Raw genomic sequence first — 20612 nt, forward strand, 5'->3', positions numbered from 1 at the left:
GACAGTTTGAAAGGTGTAACAGGAGGGAAACCGCCCAGTTGCACTTTGAAACAATTGTTAAGAGAGGGTGGAAAGTCAGACTTGAAGAACGAGAATATGAAGGAGGTACAGTAAAAAGAATGATAGAGGTTGCAGCTAGGGGCCGAAGGAACGCTGCAAAGGCACTTAAGTTGTGTCTACAGTGCACCACATGAGGTGCACTGACGGCACTACCGTATCATCATGATCCATTGCCAGACTGCACCCAGTTGTTCATATCTCTTGGCATATTGATGAATATAACAATAGTATATTGTAATCCGCTTCACAATCCTACACACTCATTAATCTGAATGCATTAATTTTTGTATCAGCCATATCTAGTACCAGGTACCACAATGACTCATCATAATATGTTCCTGAGCTCAGATTGTGGATTATAAACCTTCATCTAAACGTACGAATGAAATACGTAAGAGAAAAACAATTTGGTGAACGACTGAAAAAATACTCTCATAAAGAAAAATATGCCCCTGCCAGAAAATAGTGGTTACGATAAGCACCGATCCTTGAAATTACTAAATTTCCTTGAAAGTGAAGGACACATACCGGAAAATAATTTGCTTCCTTGACTCTGAACAGTAATTTTCTCACTCCCACTTCACTGGGAAAAGGTTAATTCTCCCGTTTTACAGAGAGAAGATGGTCACAGTCTCCCATTTAGTGTGACATTTCATTTCAAATAAATCCTTTCCAAAGCACTCTATCTTGTTATGCTTTTGAAGCCATCTGTAATCTTCAATTGCACAGGAAGATAATTTAGTCTGCAGTTCGTTTCTAAGAAATCCGTTTACAGTTTCATACATGATCAAAAGACCTTTAGTTCAACCTCGTCTCTGAAAAGCAATCAGACTCCTTTCATAGTTTTTCTTTACCTTTTGGAAACTCAAATAATGTTTTCTATTCCATGTGGATTTGTTCCCTTTCATTCTTGTCCATCATAAGCTACGGAAAGGCAGTTCGTCTATCAGCTTCCTTCTAGGGAATCATGTGCAGGTTTCCACTCGCCTAAGAAGTCATTTTACAATCTTGCACTCTCTTTTCATAATTAGCTTAAATGTCAAGTAATACATGCTGTTGCCCAAAATATACCATTCCACATGGAAAGTAGCATTTCTGAATTCAGTCACACTGGATGTAGTTGCCTGTCTATGCGGCCCCCCCCCCCACACCAAAAAAAAAACACATTTAATCTTTTCTCTTGACAGTTAATTCCACCACTGTAAGTCGTATCAAAAATCATTTACTATTGCCATTCCACGATTAGTTCTAAGAAAGCATTGTACGATGAGTAATATCTTTCACTAGAGTCCAGTTCAAAAGGCATAATCAGTCTCCTATTTTATCTAAAAACAAATTTCCAATCTCTTTCTCCTTTCATGATACTTTAACTCAGACAGACAGGTTAGTTAGACTCTGTAAATATAACGAATAAAAACCAATATTTTCTCATTGCTATGCAAACGGGAAAAACGACTTTCAGTCTTCTTTATCAGATATTCTTTTTTTTTTTTAATCCAAACCTTCCATTCTATTGCAATAACTGCCCGAAGGCCTTTTGATTAACACAGAAATAATTTGTATCGTAACACTACATTTGGATGCTCATCAATTAAACGGTAATTATTATTATTACCTCCCCACGAAAATGAAGGAATTGCTTCAAGTTTCCTGCCAAGAAAATCAGGTTAATCATTTAATACATTCTTTAAATTGTCGATAGCGTTACGCTCCACTGTCAAAACTTCACTAATATTTTTTTTCCAAGTCCTTTTTAGAGTACCTGGTAAAAAAAAATTAAGCAGCGTTTAAATGGATATTAATTTTAAAAAAAGTCTATGACTGAGAATTATTTCCATATATTCTAATGCTATACCTTAGCAATTCTCTTTGTATATTCTTACATTCCTTTATTCATGTTCATGTCCTTAACGTCTGAACAAATCACGAAAATACTGAGAAAAATATTCAAGCCTGCCTTCCTATGCAGAGAAAAAATCTATTTAAGTTCCTTTCCCAGTTCAGCTAGTCTTGCCTCCCATAAGTGAATTTACCCTCGCAACTGCTCGGAAAAGTTATTTACAGGTTTTTGTTTCCAACTAACACTCACTCAACATTTTTTCGACCCTTAAGAAAATTCCCGTTCGGCCAACTTTACAACTACAGCTTGCTGAGCTCCTTTTAATCACCAATTTAATTATAGTTAACAGTCACTATAATCGTCATTTATTATTTTCTTCCGACCTACTGTCATTAACCAGTCCTTCTTTAATCAGGGAGTTCCTCGTTGGGTGAGTCGATAGAGTTGTGGGCTAGCACTCGCTAGGCCCGAGTTCGAGTCTTCAGCCGGCTGATGAAGAGTTAGAGGAATTTATTTCTGGTGATAGAAATTCATTTCTCGCTATAATGTGGTTCGGATTCCACAATAAGCTGTAGGTCCCGTTGTTAAGTAACCAATTGGTTCTTAGCCTCTGATCCTTCGGGCCAGCCCTAGGAGAGCTGTTAATCAGCTCAGTGGTCTGGTTAAACTAAGGTATACTTAACTTGACTTTTCTTTAATCAGGATGTATCGAACTTCAGTACATGATGTGGATTTAAATAAGACTTGCGTGATAGTTAGGAAGTTATTGAAGCTAAAGCATGAGAAGATTTGAAAAATAAGGATTGTATGATAAAGGGAAAATGTGAGGTAAAATAAATAAATGCCCTTCACAACAGTATATCACAGTTGAAATTAAGCATTTGCTCGACATTTCAACATGTTCTGCTTCCTTCTTAAATGTCTGACGGCATTTTTGACATGCTACATATATAAAGTCCTAACTTACATTAAGTACCTTAATAAGACTTATCTACTTTTTAACGCAGAACTTACGTTCATCTTTACAACTAAAACCATAGACTTAACCATAAGAGATATGGAAGCGTAACAGCATCTGTTATGGTTAAGTCTATGGTTTTAGTTTGGGACCGCGTGATCCCGGATTATCCTGGATTATCTCTTTGTTTTTCACCCTTTTGACAATTAACCATCTGGTATTCTTATTCTTATTGTTTACCTTATACCCTTCTTTTCAACTGTGTCTCATTTGTGCCCCGAAGATGCGTGGATAAGCACGTGATAGCACTTGGTACTGAACTTCTGCCTGTCATTTTCCTATGTTATTCGCTTATATACTGAAGTCACGTGCATCTACTGTGATTTTTTAAGCATATACATATGTGTGTGTTTGTGTATACATCTATACATATACATACATAAATACATACATATATATGTGTGTGTGTATACATCTATACAAATACTGTATATATGTGTATATACATATATATATATATATATATATATATATATATATATATATATATATATATACTATGTAAATATATGCATATATATAAAATAAATATATAAATATATATATATATATATATATATATATATATATATATATATATATATATATATATATATATATATATATATATATATATATAATTTGTATAGATGTACACACACACACACACGTATGTGTATGTATATATACGCATATATATATATATATATATATATATATATATATATATATATATATATATATATATATATACTTAAAAATCACAGTAGATGCGCATGATTTCATTATATAAGCGAATACCACAGGAAAATGACAGGCAGAAGTTCAGTACCAAGCGCTTTCACGTGTTTATCCACGCATCTTCGGGGCACAAATGAGACAGTTGAAAAGAAGGTTACAAGGTAAACACAAAGAACAAGAATACCAGATGGTTAATTGTCAAAAAAATAAATATATATATATATATATATATATATATATATATATATATATATATATATATATATATATATATATATATATTATTAGTTTTAAATTAAACCTAAAATGCACAATATAAACATTTACTTACAAAGCAAGTTAGACCCATCAGTAATTCGTTTCTGCCGCAGTAACTGTGGGAAAAAGAAACGCAATAAAATAACTAATTTACATCTTGACACTTTCACTTCCAATCTCTCTTAAATAAAAAATATCCGTAGTAATCTTTGTTTTCGCTCTGAGGGTATATTCATGTACACTATATCACTTGCAATGATAGTTTATATGCTCACTGAACCAAAAGGTACAGCTCTAAGAAGGACCTCTATTTCGACTATAAAGTCATCCAAAGTTATAACTTTCCCTAAAACGAAATTCAGCTCGGAATATGAGCAGGGATACATGCCAGTTTGCATCAGTGCACCAAGAATAATGATTATTTAATTATTTGCCTTCCACGAATATCAGATAACCCAATACTGTAAACAACATCGGAGATTATTAGACGAGTATGTAATTCCAAATGAGCTCTTCTTCTTTCACGTGTGCGCATTGCGGTGTTGTTTGCACTTTATTCATGACTGGAAAAGACAAATTATCTCATGAGACTCTCGTCATCCAATATTCACCAATCCCTTATCACTGCCATAATCAGTTGTGAGCATCTTCATTTAATACATACATTGGCAATTCCACTGAAGATGATCTTTCATTAATTCTGCACTCATTTAGTTGTATGCTATTGCCACCAATGATACAGCTATCATTTTAATAATATACCTTTTTCCAATAAAGAGTGCCATTTGAGTGCTAATCTTAGTAATATTTCGATGTGGTTGTTGGCACGATGCCCTTCTGTACCCTGGTTGCAATCTGCTTCAATCATTTGACCTCAAAATACCTAATTAAATGCTCCGGCTAACAGAAGCACAAACGATTTTTCAGGAAACTGGTCCTTTGGTGATGGGAGGGGGTTAACCTCTGAACTACAGGATCCATATTATTGGGAAGGTGTTGAAGAGGTTAGGACGCTGGATGCGGACTTCAGGACTCTGCCGAGCCAAGAGAAAATGCCAGTATTATTTGTTAAACCTAAAGGAAAGCTACCAATCTTTTGATTTAGATGTGAATTTCTAGTTCCTTTAAAACTATATCAGCTACCCTGTTACCCGCTTGCAGACGAGCCTGTAATGGAATAAATCTAGTTAATTAATTTTTGCCATAATCCCTTATGATAGATTATAATAGACTGGAGTGGGCCTTTCCTGATCGGTTGACCATCGTATGTGGTCATGGAAACAAAAATTTCATTTTCTATTATGGAGTTAATTCAAGCTAAATGGCAACTCGGAGAAAGAGCCGAATCAGTTTCCATAGAAGTAAAACGCACTTTTTTTGCAATACTCCCGGCCTTTTTCTTATCTTGCAATAACCACGTTGAGCATTCTCACGGAGGTTTTCTTTTTTCTTTCCAAGAACACGATCTATGAACTCGAACTAGTCTTTTGCGGTGTGCTTTGATGATGGGTAGTAATTAGGAATTCGATTGAAAGTATCCCATTTTTAAGATATAATAATAATAATAATAATAGTAATAATAATAATAATAATAATAATAATAATAATAATAATAATAATAATAATTCAACATATACCTTATGAATCAACTGATACTTCCTCCAATACTGACACATTTCTGAAACCGGAAATTATTTTGCATATCCTCGGGCACTGAACAGTGTTATCCTCCCTCCCTCTCTCTCTCTCTCTCTCTCTCTCTCTCTCTCTCTCTCTCTCTCTCTCTCTCTCCGTAAGAATCAGGTAATTTCGGCAGAATATCTTCAAATGTAATTTGATTCATCCTTTTTTTTAAAGAGTATGACAACGCAGTAACAAGGAATATTGACCCGAGTAATCGTAGGAAGGTAATTGTAAAAGCTCTGCACTTGTTTAGCTTATATTTATCACGGATTAATAATTTTCCATTGAGCTACGTTCGTTGTAGCTTCCAAGCTTATTGTAAGAAGACAGACAATAATTAGAAAATGATGATGAAAAAGCAAAAATCTGTAATGTATATGTAAGTAATTACTCCGCTTAATCTGTATTTCTATCTTCAAATCACGAAAAGGGGTTCGAATATAGATGGACGAATAATAAAATGGGAATCTTATTGTTTTTTTTTACCTATATCGGACTGCGAAGGGTAAAAGAGTATTAGTGAGCAAGGGTCATCTGATTTTCCGCCCAGTAACTAATATTTTCCTATGCACTGCTAACAGTGGTGGCTGAACTACTGACACATGTAACATCATTGAGGCTCTAGGATGTAATCAGTTAAGAAGGAGGATCCCTAGATATCAAGGTCTACTCTCATAGGTACTGGACCCTTGAAAGTACAAAAAATTTAAGATAATATACAGTGGCCTGGCCACGTGGAGTGATTGTGAAGTCACCTCTTAAATTAGGCCGAGTTGAACTCTGGAGAGCCGGCTTAGAACTTTCAATGGTGGCAACCCTAGCTTAAGGCATTTCGGATGCAGGTGCCATAATTTTGGGAGTGGGGAGAGATCTTTGAATGCTATTTCCAGATTGTTGATGAGTTTTGACCCTGGGGAACAAACGGAAAAGATAAACTCTGTATCCTCTTCTTTTCCCTGTTAACTACGGTCTATCCTTCGTCCTCAGAGTCGGTCGTGGGGGAAGAGGTGGTTTTTCAGAAGATTCAGATGAAACAGGTCCACTGATGAGAGGGGTAGAAACAGACTCCATATGCCTTCTCCTGGCGGGGTCCTGGGCACTGGGAGGGCTGAGGGAGGGGAGATAGGACGATCTCTTCCGCGGCATCGTCATCTGTCGAAAAAGCAAAAAGAACACGAAACACAAAAAATCACAAAAAAAATCTTCCTTCCCTAAAAACACTGCCAATTTGAAAAGTTTATGTTCGCCACGCACCACTATTCAAGACATGCCACAGGCGTATTCCTTCGAAGGGTTAACGACGTCGGAGAGATAGCGTTAAAACTGTCTGTTACTAGCTGGTTGGGTACCATGAAGCACAACACAGCAGTAGGAGAGCACAAGGCAAACTCCAAGTATCAGTGCAAGGTCTTATTAGTGTCTGTGCAAATGGCCTCTACCTTGAGCGATAAAGTCATGAAGAATGACTGGAGAGACGAACAGAAGAGTTCCTTTGTGGTTAGACTTGGCGCCTTTCACACGTTTATATCCACATTATCTATCTATCTATCTATCTATCTATCTATCTGTCTATATACAGTATATAATATATATAATACACACACACACACACATATATATATGTATATATATACCTATTTGTTTGAATGGACTGAATCATCAACTACTGGCATGTGCGTTATGAATAATGATTATGGCCAGAGTTGGTTGCATGGTCTCAAAAGATCCCGGAATTAGCGGAAAACAATGCCGACCTGTAAATAATCATCATCACATGCGCACATAAGTTTGTCCCGTACTTTTCCTTCAGTATCCCCTCCACGCCTTCATCTCTGCTTAACAATAAAATTGAAGTCTACTTTATGTCTCTCGTTCTCTCTGAAGTTTTTCTTATGAAAGCAAAATGTACAAAACGCTTGCTTGTGTTCTGTGTGTGTGGAGAGAGAGAGAGAGAGAGAGAGAGAGAGAGAGAGAGAGAGAGAGAGAGAGAGAGAGAGAGAGAAAACATCAATTCTTAAGAGATTGTAGTTCATTCTAAATTAGTCTGACTTTGTTTCATGACGAGCATTTGCTTCTAAACAGCCTTAAAATTGAATATGAAAATTGGCTTCGTAATTGCTTTGGTCAGCAGAAGAGATTTGTCCTAGATATCAGTTGATGTTTTTGTTATTGGTCTTATACCAACACGGGTTTTGATTCTTCAAGCAGTACGCAAGCATCAGTGAATAATCGAAATTTGAGGAAAGCATTGTGTGGGGAAGAGCAAAACGAAGATTGTTTTGCGTTACTCCTTAGCCTCCATGAAGTAGGATCCATACCAATTCAAAGTAAGTGGTTCTGAAAAATGTCAAGACCGAGATCCCCTAGCCAGTTAGGTTAGACATTATAACTTGGACAGCAGAAGTAGCCTATTCGATGGGGTCACAGACGAAGTGGTAGCAGCAACTACTGCTGTTTTTGGACAGAGGTGTCCGTCCAACTGGAAAATATCTGGAAAATATATGGTCATGAATGGGTGTGATCAGTTGTGCTACATAATGATACTCTGAACACCACCAGAATCCAGTAGTTTTAATCTGCTTTAATTTGTCATCGTCAGAATCATTGTTCCACGACACCTGCCGTTGATAAAGGTGATGAGATTTAGTAGTAGTAACGAATCACTGGCAGGGACAGGTATACTTAATCTAGTCATGGTGACTGCATTCTTGGCTGGTTTATCAACATCATTTCCTTTATGCTTGCGTGTCCAGAGTTCCGGCATATTTATGCTGGCACCTGCTTCGTGTAATTTATGAAATAAAACCTCGTTTTGTTGGAATAAGGAATCTTTAAGAATTATGTACAACAGTTTTAAGTAAGAGAGAGAGAGAGAGAGAGAGAGAGAGAGAGAGAGAGAGAGAGAGAGATTCTGAGTAGCATTTAAAGCCTCTTAAACTTAGTACGGTTTAAAAGATCCTTCAAATCCCTATATACAATGCTCAAGAAAACAAGAGCCCGTCCTGGCATACACCCATCTACTTATATCCATTTTTATAAAATCCCGTTACAGGAGTATCAAGCACACCTCCAATTGTTTAGAAAATCTGAAAAACTTGCACTTCGAAAAATGGAGGTTTATCATCACTGTTATTTAGGAATTTAATTAGACCACACGGTCGTGAATGTCAATCCTGGTCTCAACCAAAGAGTCCATTGAAACCTTGGGACTCATTGGCAGACAAAAGTCCTTCATACTCTTAATCCTTGCCCCAAGCGAAGGAGCGCTTTATGCATGATAGTCCCGCTCAAACGAGGAAATTTTTCAGTACAAAGCAATCTTGTCCATGGTGAACCCGACAGTCGCGGACACTGATTTACTTTCTCTTCTATATACCATAAAAGCCCGTGTTGGTATTATCAGAATGGGTCAACTCTGAAGGCTATACAGTCCAAGTACCGTATATGGCCAGCTGATAGAATCCCCACTTGGGCTACAACAGTTTAGTTATAACTAGTCTTTTCATTTTAAAATGAAAGGCAAAGAATATCTAAGGTAATAAACTTATATAACACGTACAGAATAAAAGAAAGTTATTTCAAATGAGCACCAACAAAGAATCTTTTATAAAATTTATATTGGAAACTAGGACACCCATAAGTTTGAATATAAAAACTTTTGGTAATTAAATTAAGCTACAGCGGGATACTGACGAAGGGAAACAGGTTTCTGGAAAGCATGAATCTTGGAGGTCAAGAACTAAGGGAAAATTAAGTAAATTCAAACTGAAAAATCAAAGACCATTTGTTTCTGAGAACATTTTAATAGGAATGCAAAAGTTAAAGAACACTGAAGGTATGGTGCATGAAAGGCAAAGGCGGCCTGGGAGAGACTCCCAATGCAAATGGTGCCCAAAGAACCTTTTGATTGGAGCTACTTTCTCCCAAGACTTGGGACATGAATATTCATGAAAATCCCTTGACATCTCTAAAAGACAAGTCATAGAAACTCAATATATCTCTCGAATTCATAAAAAATTGTTTAAGGTAAGGTGAAACAACCCACCATTTAATTCTCAATTGCTAAAAGCACTCCGCACATAAGTCAGACAACCTATATATTTTTTTTTGTTTTATAATGATTAGCCCATATTAGTAAAATTGTACACTGGTATTACTAACAATTGTTACTGGTGGTGGTAAGAATGTTCAAATTTACATATGCATCATTTATAGCAATTTATTGAAATTACCATCGAATAAGTGAAGCTTAATGATAAAGGAATCATCAATGCCAGGCTCCAGTTCTCACATCAGCTCAGCTTAGAGAGCTCTTGCGAGGGTAAAACCAAAAAACGAGTTGTTGACTAACCCAAGTAGTGCTTTCATGGCCTTAAATACCCATTTCAGAAAGCCTATTCTGTAAATAGAAGAAAACGCCTTAAAAAAATGCAAGAGCACCATCTAAGTTACAGATCGTAGTAAATGTTAACTTTGATGAAATGAAACTTTCACGTAAGATAATATTTTTTTACCGTAATGATAAGCTTACAAAGCCTCTAAGTAGAGCGTCCAGAAAAATGTCTAAGAAGTGCTTTCAAACAAGTAGCCGGGTAGTTAGGAATATTAAGTAATTGGACATTAAAACTCTAGTGTTAAAGAGATAACTAAAGTAGATTCGGTCAACCATAATTTGGGTTTATATTTTGTATAGTATAATTGGAATTTGTATACTGAACGAATTTTATATATATTGTTTTACTAGTAAAGTTAAGAAACTTGAATTACAAATGTTTAATTAGAACTATGAACAAAGTGGGAGCAATAATTTACGTTGCATAAAGTTCCAAAACAAAGTTAAGAGGGCATTGTGGCTATTACAATGGCATGTTGCACCTAATCAGCAAAAAAATATGTCAACTATCAAATTTCAAAGCAATGCAGAGTCGCAATGTTAATTTTTTTGTCCTGAAAAAGTCAACGTCCTTATAGTACAGATTCTTAGAGCAACTGAAATTAATTGCTAAAACTAACCTTACGTAAATTTAAAACTCTAATTTTAATTTTCTTGTTGCTGAACTTTAAAAAGCGAAAAAACTTGAAATTACATTTTCAAGTTCCAAATACGCGATTAAGTTACTTTACTGAACATCATAACGAATAAAAGCACAAAAACCAAAGTTTGAAAAATTTGAAAGTTCCAATTAAGCAGTTACGTTACTTTTAAAATCCTAAAAAATTAAAAGTATTTCTGACTTCTAACATCTACACTCATGCGTTTAACACCTGAAAGAAAAAACTGATTAGTTGGTTGGTTGGGTGCTTGAACCTCTCTACACTTGCCTATTGGTTATAAGACCTATAGGTACAGGGCATGAGAGGCCCCTGCACCACTACAGGGGCACCTCCCCTGTAGGGGTGGAGGTAAAAAATTGGTTGGTTCCCGAGAAACCAAAGTTTCTCACCTCAAACTTTAATGAACAAACCTTGAAGGGTAAGTATTCCATTTTTCCAGTCGTATGGATACAGTAGGTCTTTTAGTTTAAGTTTTTCATCAAAGTGCCCTATTTCTCACAAGAGAAACTTTGTTATCCCTGCTCCATAAAGTTCGGATTCACTAATACATGGAAGTATTTTCAAAGTGATAAGAATGGTATTATGTCCAAATAAAATTTCCAGTGTAAGAATTACTATGCATAATTTAAGAACATATTAAAAACCCATGCTTCTACACCAATGTCACTTGGCATAAAGTTTTATCGAAGAATAGAATAATGCTACACCGCATGACAGGACTTTGCCCGTATTGTTTGAGTTGCACTGGTTCCCCATTAAAGCTAGAATGTTAGAATGTGTAAAATATGTGAAATGATTCATCGAGCTGTCATGACTGAATGTCCAAAATATGTGAATGACTTGCTTCATATAATACATCCAATGCATGGAGTCAATCTGCCGCTCCAAGACTATACAATAAGTTCCCGCTTGATATCAAGAAAAAATTAAAGATTTGACTTCTTCTGAGTGCGATGACAGTGTGGATTTGACAATTAATAGGGAGTACGCAATCCAGTCAACAAAAGAATGACGAGTTGAGTTTACAGGTTTCGTTGAAGTGGGACCTTAGAAAAAAAAAACAGTAAACACAAACAATAATATTTTTTACTGCGTGACAATACGTAATACACCGAAAAATATTCATTCTCTTGTTCGGTAAATTATTGATAAAAGTTTTCTGTTATGATACACAGAGCCTAATTTTATCAAGAACCGAGAGGTCATAAAACGAGAATCAGTCAATTAGCGTGAAAACATCAACAAACTCGTTTAAAATTTCCTTTGAACAAAACCATGGACGTCGTAATCTTCCGCTATATCGTCCAAGTTTCAAGACGGGTGAATCCATGGTCCTTGATGGTGAAGGCCAACACCGGGGGTTCTCGGCAAACAAATCCACTAGTTAGCCGTCGACTCTGGAAAAGTGAAGTATCGTAGAGAGTGTTTTGGTCGGGTCCTCGTTACCTAATCAGCCGGAAGTATCCGTACCGGTTGAGCTTGCTGTTGGAGTTTGCTATCGTGATAAATGGTGTTAAGTTTTAGTTGTGGCGACTCTCCTAGGCTCTGCAAAGGTTCAAGTTTCCTTACGTTCATGTTGTAATACTTTTGTTAAAATTAAGGTTTTCGTGATTTTGGTTTACATTTTTCCCATTATCGCAAGGGTTCATGGATATGGTTACTAGACCTAAGAGCATGTTGCAACAGGTTTTTTTTTTAATTTGCTTTAAAGTTTAGCTTAAATTAAATTAATATTTTGTATTTCATGTTTTTCCTTTTTTCTGTACAGAAGATAAATATATAACTTACTGCAATTTGTGGACAGCATTTATGTAAATTTTTATTACGTTTATCATATAGCATTACTTGATCCTACTTTTCGCTTCTAGACTGTAAAACTGTAGGTAGTTTCATGTACTTTTGCAGTACAAATATGGCTTTCAGGGCCAGTTGATCTGATGATCGTAAAGTTTAGTATTTACTTTACAATGTACTTAAAAATGAAGTTCCTGTTTAAAACTTTACTTCCGTGTAAAACCTAACAATTTTTTAAAGCTATAATTGTCTGTCTTGTATCTTCCTAAGGTTTGAGTTGTCTGTTTTATTAATGCAAATCCATATCCTGCTACGACTCTAATTTTAAACTACTTCCAGATTTGACATCTCTACCATTTCATGAAACTACGCTTGTGAGATAGGTCAAAATAAACCCTGCTTTTGAGTCAATTCTCCAGACGGGAGTTTCTCCTGCTACTCAAAAACGGGTTACTCTTCCCAAGTTTGGCTTAATAAAAACTAGGTAAAGTATTTTGTCAACTGTACAAAGGTTTTCCAAGACAATTTTTTTTACCTCCACCCCTACAGGGGCGGTGCTCCTGTAGGGGTGGAGGCCCCCTTTCATGCCCTGTCCGATAGATTTTACGGCCTATCGGCAGTGCATGGGAGGTTTTAATTTTTTCCTTTCAGGTTATAAGTACTTCAGCCTAACTGTTTTTAGTATTAACGTATCTTGACTTGAGATTTACGTTTTTGAGATTTAAAGTAACTTAACTTATATATTGGTTGCTTAAGAATTATTCAAGATTTCTTATATCTTGACCTTTTAACTTATTTTGCATTTAGTTTCATAATGGTACAATAGTTAACGTAACTGTTTTGCAGTTTTATAATACAATAGTGAACGTAATTACTTTGAATTTAGTTTCATAACTATACAAATTAACCTATACAAATTAACCTATCTTATTTTGTAGTACAAGAGTTAACAACTTTGCACTTTTATAGTTAATTAACGTAATCTAACTATTTCGAGACTTTAGTTAAATGTTTTTATCCTTTAAGATCGCAATTCCCAAACTCATTAATAATTGAAGTTTTAATTTTGCATCTGTACTAAAGGTGGTATAACTTTTGGTGTTTTCAGCAAAATCTTTAATTCATTGTTTAAAAAACTTATTTTAGATAATTCTATTTTTTTAAACTTTAAATTTAAGTTAGTTTAAATCTTTAAACTAACTTAAATTATATTTGCTGTTTAAGTTTAAACCTATTAGGTTAAGTGGAACTCATGGTGATACGATGGACATGCCTATGTTTTCACTTGCGTACAATATAGATACGTTATTTTGTACAATCTGCAAGTGATGCCAGAACCTGCTGTGCTGAAACTTGGCAAGTTGACCTTTTGTCATTTTGGTATTTTACTTATGGACATTAATTGCTTTCAACATAAAATATAGGTTTTTTTGTTGTATTATGTGATTTGAATGATTTTGAGGTTTATTTCCATCGCAAATGAATATTTATCCTTCCCCGGCAAATGATATACTGTATACATAATTAATAAAATTACGACTTGTCAGAATACTGCACCCCTCTCCATAGCTAATACGGCAAAACTGTGTTTACTGATTACAGTTTTGCCGTATTAGCTATGGAAAGGGTGCAGTATTCTGACAAGTCGTAATTTTATTAATTTTGTATATCATTTGCCGGGAAGGATAAGTATTCATTTGCGATGAAATAAACTCAAAATCATTCAAATCACATCATAATACAAAAAAAAACCTATATTTTGCGTTGAAAGCAATTAATGTCCATAAGTAAAATAATACCGTCATTTTGCTCGGCGGCTTTGATGGGTAGTTTCTCTGGTTGGTCACTCAATTGTTAACCGCAGTTTTTTTTTGTTTTACAGGCTGTGCATTGGAGTAGAGTCATTCAGGAACTCCAGTGTTCGTTGCTTTTACAAAATATATTTTACTGAGGTGAGACAAGAGCCTGGTGTTACTGATATACTGCGTTTATGCCAAAAGTTTTCTGCTTTAATTAAAAGTTGTAAGCTGAATTTTCAATAAAGATCAGTAAATATGAACGTCCTTACCTTTACTAATAGAAATTGCAGACTTGGGTTTTCTTGCCATAAATTCCAAATTGAAGTATGTAAAGAACTTGCAGTTTATCTTGACCGGAGCAGTTTACCTTGACCGGATGGAGTCCAAAGGCCACGGTTTTAAAAGACCGGTATAAAGTGGTTTAGGTTACCGTGGCTTAGCGTAACCTAGTAGACCATAGGTAAAGCCTAATGTTCAATCGGTTAGTAATATTTAAGGATAGTTGTGGTGTTTACGCTCTAATACCTGAAATTACCGTTTCTCTGGTAAAACTTATGGTAAATTACCTAAGCGAATGACTAGAATCTTCGAGAATCGATGACTGATTAGGAATTGTTGAATGAAATCCTGAAAACCCATAAATGGAAACTAATATAGTCAAAAGTAACTGATGGCAGTTGACAAGGCACTCGTGAAGCCTTAGCTTAAACCAAACTTGGCTTATCTATCTAGGGACAAGATCCACACCCTAAACCTCTGGGGCAATTAATTTCCATACGGAGAATTATCTTTAGACGAAGGCTTTCAGATTTAGTTGACGTATTTTTTCGAGGGAGGTTTATACTGAGCAGTAAGTAGGATGTTGGTCTCAGATCACGGCTACAGTGTCCGGCATAACTTAAGAGTAAGTGAAGGTCCGTACTTTAATGTTTCAACGCGATAAAATAGAAATTAGTGAAATCCAGCTGTTTAGTTATAAGTTATGAGTGCCCCACTATATGATAGGGGCTTCACTTTTCCTAGGGCATTATAAATTGAGAAATATTGGTTTACATTCCCTGGTTATTTTTCAAAAGCATGTGGCCATCTGACACTAATACTTATATTTCGGTTTGATACAGTAGTACTGCAGACAATTCACTTAAAGGTTTGAGCTTTTTTCACAATTTAAAATTAAAGCATGAAGTAAAAACTGTAAATTGGCCTTCAGACTATAAGCTGTTTATATTTTCTCTCGCTTCTGAAGCAGTGTTACCAGACAATCGCATAGTTCTGACTCCATACTCGGTCGGTCAGTATAGTGGAACGGTTATGGGAACAGTGTTTGCCCGTCGGGCAGTGCCCGGTAGTGTGGACAGGGCCTAATTAGTAAGAAATAGTATTAATCATGGATTACGAAAGTAGGCATAACTTTCCGAAGGGCGATTTCTTGGACCGATAATGCTGTTATGACTGATGCTATGTACCTCATTCCAGTTAAGATGAATTCGTTAGTTGTGAATGTATCTTAATTCGCTGATTTTTTTGCAATGGCAGATTTTATTCCTTAATCCTTAAAAATGATAATGTTTATCATCAAATGTTGGGTTTTGAGTAAAGGTAAATGTTTTGTTAAACTAGAAAGGCTTTCACCTACGCCTGGGTGTTATATTTACTTTAGTAATGATTTGTAGGTCACAAACGTTCGTTGTCTTGAACTGAGTGAAGATATGATTAATGAAACTTGGGAAGTGCACGTTTGACTTTCATCCATGTTGATGTCATGACCCCACTGGAATTTTTAGGGACTTCGTTTTGTATGACTATTAAGTAGCTGCAAAAATTTTTCCCGAACTTTCTGAACTCGGACCCGACTCTGAGGCAGTTCTCACGTTATTCCAGGATGACGCTAAACAGCCACAAGGAATAGTGCATGCTAGCGTTTGATGTTTTAATATAGGAACTGCCACTTATGTTTAGGTTCTTTTGCTCAGCTATATTATTAAAAAGCTTAAGCTTACATCCTTTACTAACAACGCAGATTTTTGTTACAATAAGAATTTAAGAACAGTCAAGTTCAAAAGATTTATTGGCATTTAGTACGTATGGATCAAGTGGGGTGTATGAGCATGGTGGTACCCCCTCCAAAATATTTTAACAATACATCATTCACCTTCCAGGATTACTTGTTCCAATAGAAATTGGGAAACTTCATAATTTTTGGAACCATGTTGTTTAAGCAAATAACACACCATCTCTGGAAGTGTATCAGCACTTCTGTCCCTAAATTATGAAAGTTCAGGACAGTATACCTAATAATGTATGAGAGTTTGGTTCCTTCATTATTTCCATGAAAATTACCATTAACATATTCCCATGAATACTTGTATCCTACGGTAACCTCATTATAAATGTCCATTTTGGAAAGAGCTTTGCCATATGTAGTAGGGTATTTCCAGATGCAAGTAATGCCTCATGCTATTACTGCCGCCTGCAAAAATCCTTTCTGCATTTTCAGTCTCCCATGCAGCTCTCCGAAGTCTTATTCCGCTCTCTATTTAATGAAAACTTAAAATACCAACAATATCAAAAGAGCTTTTGCATGCTGCATCTTTTTCTAATTTGTCAGCAACTTCATTTAAATATATACCTATATGAGAAGGTATCCAGTAAAATTTAACACAAAAACCACTTCGTTCTATCTCATAAATCAAAGCCTTACATTGGTATACCAAGTCAGCGTTAGGTGGATCTTTACAATTCATTGCAAACAAAGCACTCTAGGAATCGACAAAAATATACACATATCGCTTTTTACCTGCGGCAATTTTCAGTCCATTGTGAATTGCATGTAACTCTGCTGTTGTTGTAGAGCCATTATCCTGCGTTTGTTTAGAAATCATCTCGTCAGTAATTGTATTATCACCAAATTTTCGTATGGCAACTCCACAGCCATCCTTCATTCAGTTAACAGACCCATCACAGTATATATGAAAAACATTACATCTGGGCAAATTACGTAACAGTGACAAGAACACATGTTTTAACTCATTGGGATGAGATACTTTTTGCAATCCAATTTACTTATACATATCTCGACCTTTGGACATAGCCATGGCTTGAAAGGCTTTACCTTTGGCAACTGAACACAATACTTCACAACATCTTAACATAATGTTATACAATTTAGGTGAATAGCTGTTAGCTCGAATTGGAACAATAAACCTTCCTGATCACTTTGCAATTATCATTCCCATACTTCTTTCCCCTTTTGTTGTCATTCGAACAACAGCAATAGAGACAATTTCTCGAATATGGCCAACTACACACCAGGCAAATTTAATTCCATTCTCATTAATTCTATCCTGGTCCTCGTTGTACATCCCAATATGACACACACGGCTTTGTTTTGGATAACCTCTATTTCTTCAGTTCCTTCTCCGAATAATTTACCGATACAGGCTCTGCATAATCGATAACGGTGCACACTGTACTACTATAAACCATCCTTAAAACCGGAATGCCTGCTCCGTTACAGAAATACCTCTCTTTGGCTGTATATTACACGATGTACGCTGTTTTCCTTTCTCTGTTTGCAAGCACTTGTGATGGTTTAAGTCTCGCCAGACAAAGATTTCTAACGTAGTTTATCTCGAACATGGTCGTTTTAAAACTTACCTACATTCCGAGATACTTATAACTGTCGACTATCTCTAGTACCTTCCCATTAAATAAAAAAAGAACTATCTGTCTGTGTACACGTCTGTATTTTGCTCTTATTTTCATTTATAACCAAACCCATATGTAGACACAAGTTTTGCACCTTCGCCATAGTTAATGACAAAGTAGCATAAGAATCACATTGTAAAAGAATATGATAAGCATAAATTACAATATCAGTACCTCTTGGGAACATGTGGCTTGCAATGTTGTCCATCAATACTTTAAAGTAAGGATTAATACTCCACCTTGTGGTGTACTCAACTCCGACAGCATTTCCTTAGATCCATGACCCTGGAACCACACTTTGGCTTTCCTTCAAATTAGTTAGCTCTGTATCCGCTTTAAACCTTTCACCCCTTTATTCGCCTTTTCTTCTAGGATTACCTCACCATTTGCCCCATCAAAGGCAGTCTTAAGGTCTACAAAAGCCCTACATCTGGCCCTGCTCTTGCTTAGTACTTTAATAACACAATCCTTTGTACTCTTATTTTTTCTAAAACCAAACAAATTATCAGAGAGCTGTTCTCCAATAACATAAAGTAACCTACCTAAAACAAGTCTTTCCATTAATTTGCAAAAGCACGATGTCAGCGATGTAGGCCAATACTCTCCGTTACTTTCAGGAACAGGAATCATTAAAGCTATCTTCCATTTTATAGCTAACCTGCCATTTGCATAGGACAAATTCATTAAATCCTATAGCGGACTATCATCCATTGCAATCAAATAATTAATTATATCATATGTTACTCCTTCCACACCTGAGGCAGTAGACTTTCCTCGCTTGATAGCACGCAATAATTCATTTCTAGCATTGTAGACAAGTCTCATCTCTTATTCCTGCTTGCATTTCCACCAAACGCTGCCGTTTAGGCGACCTGTTCTTCAAACATGCCTGAGTGTAACTATAAATATCTGACCACTTTTTCATTAAATCATCAGCCGTACCTTGAGGCTCCGAATGAACAACATTTTTCCGTTTAACTCCTCTTACCTCGTTAACCTCATTCCATACACCGCCTAGAGATTTTATTAAAGAAATATCTTTCAGAAAACCGTCCCAATAATTCCCTCTTACTACTTTTCTTGTTTCTGACGTTCCTTCAGCTATTTGGATCATAGTTCCCCTATTTTGATCAGCATTAGGATTTAGACTCCATTTTTTTTGTGCCTTCCTTAAGTCTGTTCCAACCTTGCACAACTTTATCATCGTAACGCTTGTGTTTGTTACAGGCTCTCGTATAATTTCTGTAACCGTGTGCCGAGTATCATCAATAACGCTGAGGAAGTCATCGAAAAATTTATTTTCATCATTACCATGTCCTTCCGCTCTCTTATAATCTTTGTACCATTCGTCAGTTCAACTTTTCCTGTGTCCTCAAGATATATTTTTTTCCAGAGAAGTTAAAAGCTAATTTCCCTACATTTACAGTTACGCAGATTCCAAAATGATCACTAAGCAATTCACCCACAACAAATACATCTGCTAAAGCATAATCAAGTCTTCCACCCCTTACATGAGTGAGTTCATTCTTACCCAAAACCCGAACATTATCCATGGAATTCAGTATATTATTCAAAGAACACCCGTTTCTATTTTGGCATCCTGCAGTACCTAGATTTTCATGACGGGCATTCAAATCACGTCTAAGACTGAACAGTCCTCCCCGTCATAACGGCGATGAATGAGCAGTTTTCCCATTCCTTAATTTTTAATACTGTAGAAATGCACTAACATTTCCTTATACAATATGGTCGTATACTGGGTTAAGAAGTAAATGGATGATTCTAAATAAAGGTTTTGATAATCAGAATGCAAATGGTATATGACAACATATTATTAGCTTATTATTACCTAAATAAATATCATAGCCTTTATACTCTGTATAGCTTTTACACTACTAACAATAGCACAAAGGTCATTAACATACCAAAAGACATATGTTCAAACGTTTAAGTGGCCAACAATGATAAAATCGTCTGTGATGTTACCGTAACACCGTCCGATACCCGAATGGTGAGGGGATTAGCCAAACCTACACAGCAGAGGACATTAACAGATAGTGAAAATATCTAATAAGTACTACACTCACTTTCTTGTCATGTCAAGCTACTTACATCAAGCTTTGTTGTTCCAAACATTTTTGTTAGGAAATGAGCTGAGGTGGATGGAATAAAAAATTAAATGATGAATTATAATTTTGATGAAAATGTCATGTGTTTTCAGCGGTCCATTTTGGAAATATATTTTTAACGAAAACTCCACCTTATGGGATCTGTTACAATACTAAAGATACGAGCAAGTTATTTAGGTAATTTCGTAGTATTCAATTTCGGTTCCCTCTCGTTTCTCTTTCATTCTAGGTCAGTCATTATTGCTGTGGAGATTTCTCGAACTCCTGTAAGGCTAGGCTCCTTAGGTTAACGAGTCTCACAATAGTAGATAATGTACGTTAGCACATATGTGATTGTTCCCAGGAGGAACCCAACTTAAGAGTTGATATAGATATGTGTATCTTAATTACCTAGTATTATAACTGGTTCAAAATACCGTTTTAGTTGTATAGTTATGAGGACAGTAATTCAAAAGGCTTAATTGAAGGCACTTATGAAAGACTGTTATGATTTTGCATTTATTACAACAAAAAAATTAAATAGCAATGCAATTATTCCCAACGATAAA

At 35.7% G+C, this 20612-nt stretch overlaps 1 long non-coding RNA gene across 1 annotated transcript; it reads left to right on the forward strand.

Annotated features, from left to right (window-relative positions):
* Positions 1-12027: 12027 nt before the first annotated feature.
* On the forward strand, positions 12028-14516 carry LOC136840513 (uncharacterized). The gene is made up of 3 exons (XR_010853626.1): positions 12028-12187; positions 12768-12912; positions 14311-14516. It is a non-coding gene; the product is annotated as an uncharacterized lncRNA (long non-coding RNA).
* The last annotated feature ends 6096 nt before the right edge of the window (positions 14517-20612 follow it).

This window comes from Macrobrachium rosenbergii, chromosome 7 (assembly GCF_040412425.1).
Source record: "Macrobrachium rosenbergii isolate ZJJX-2024 chromosome 7, ASM4041242v1, whole genome shotgun sequence".
Taxonomy (NCBI): domain Eukaryota; kingdom Metazoa; phylum Arthropoda; class Malacostraca; order Decapoda; family Palaemonidae; genus Macrobrachium; species Macrobrachium rosenbergii.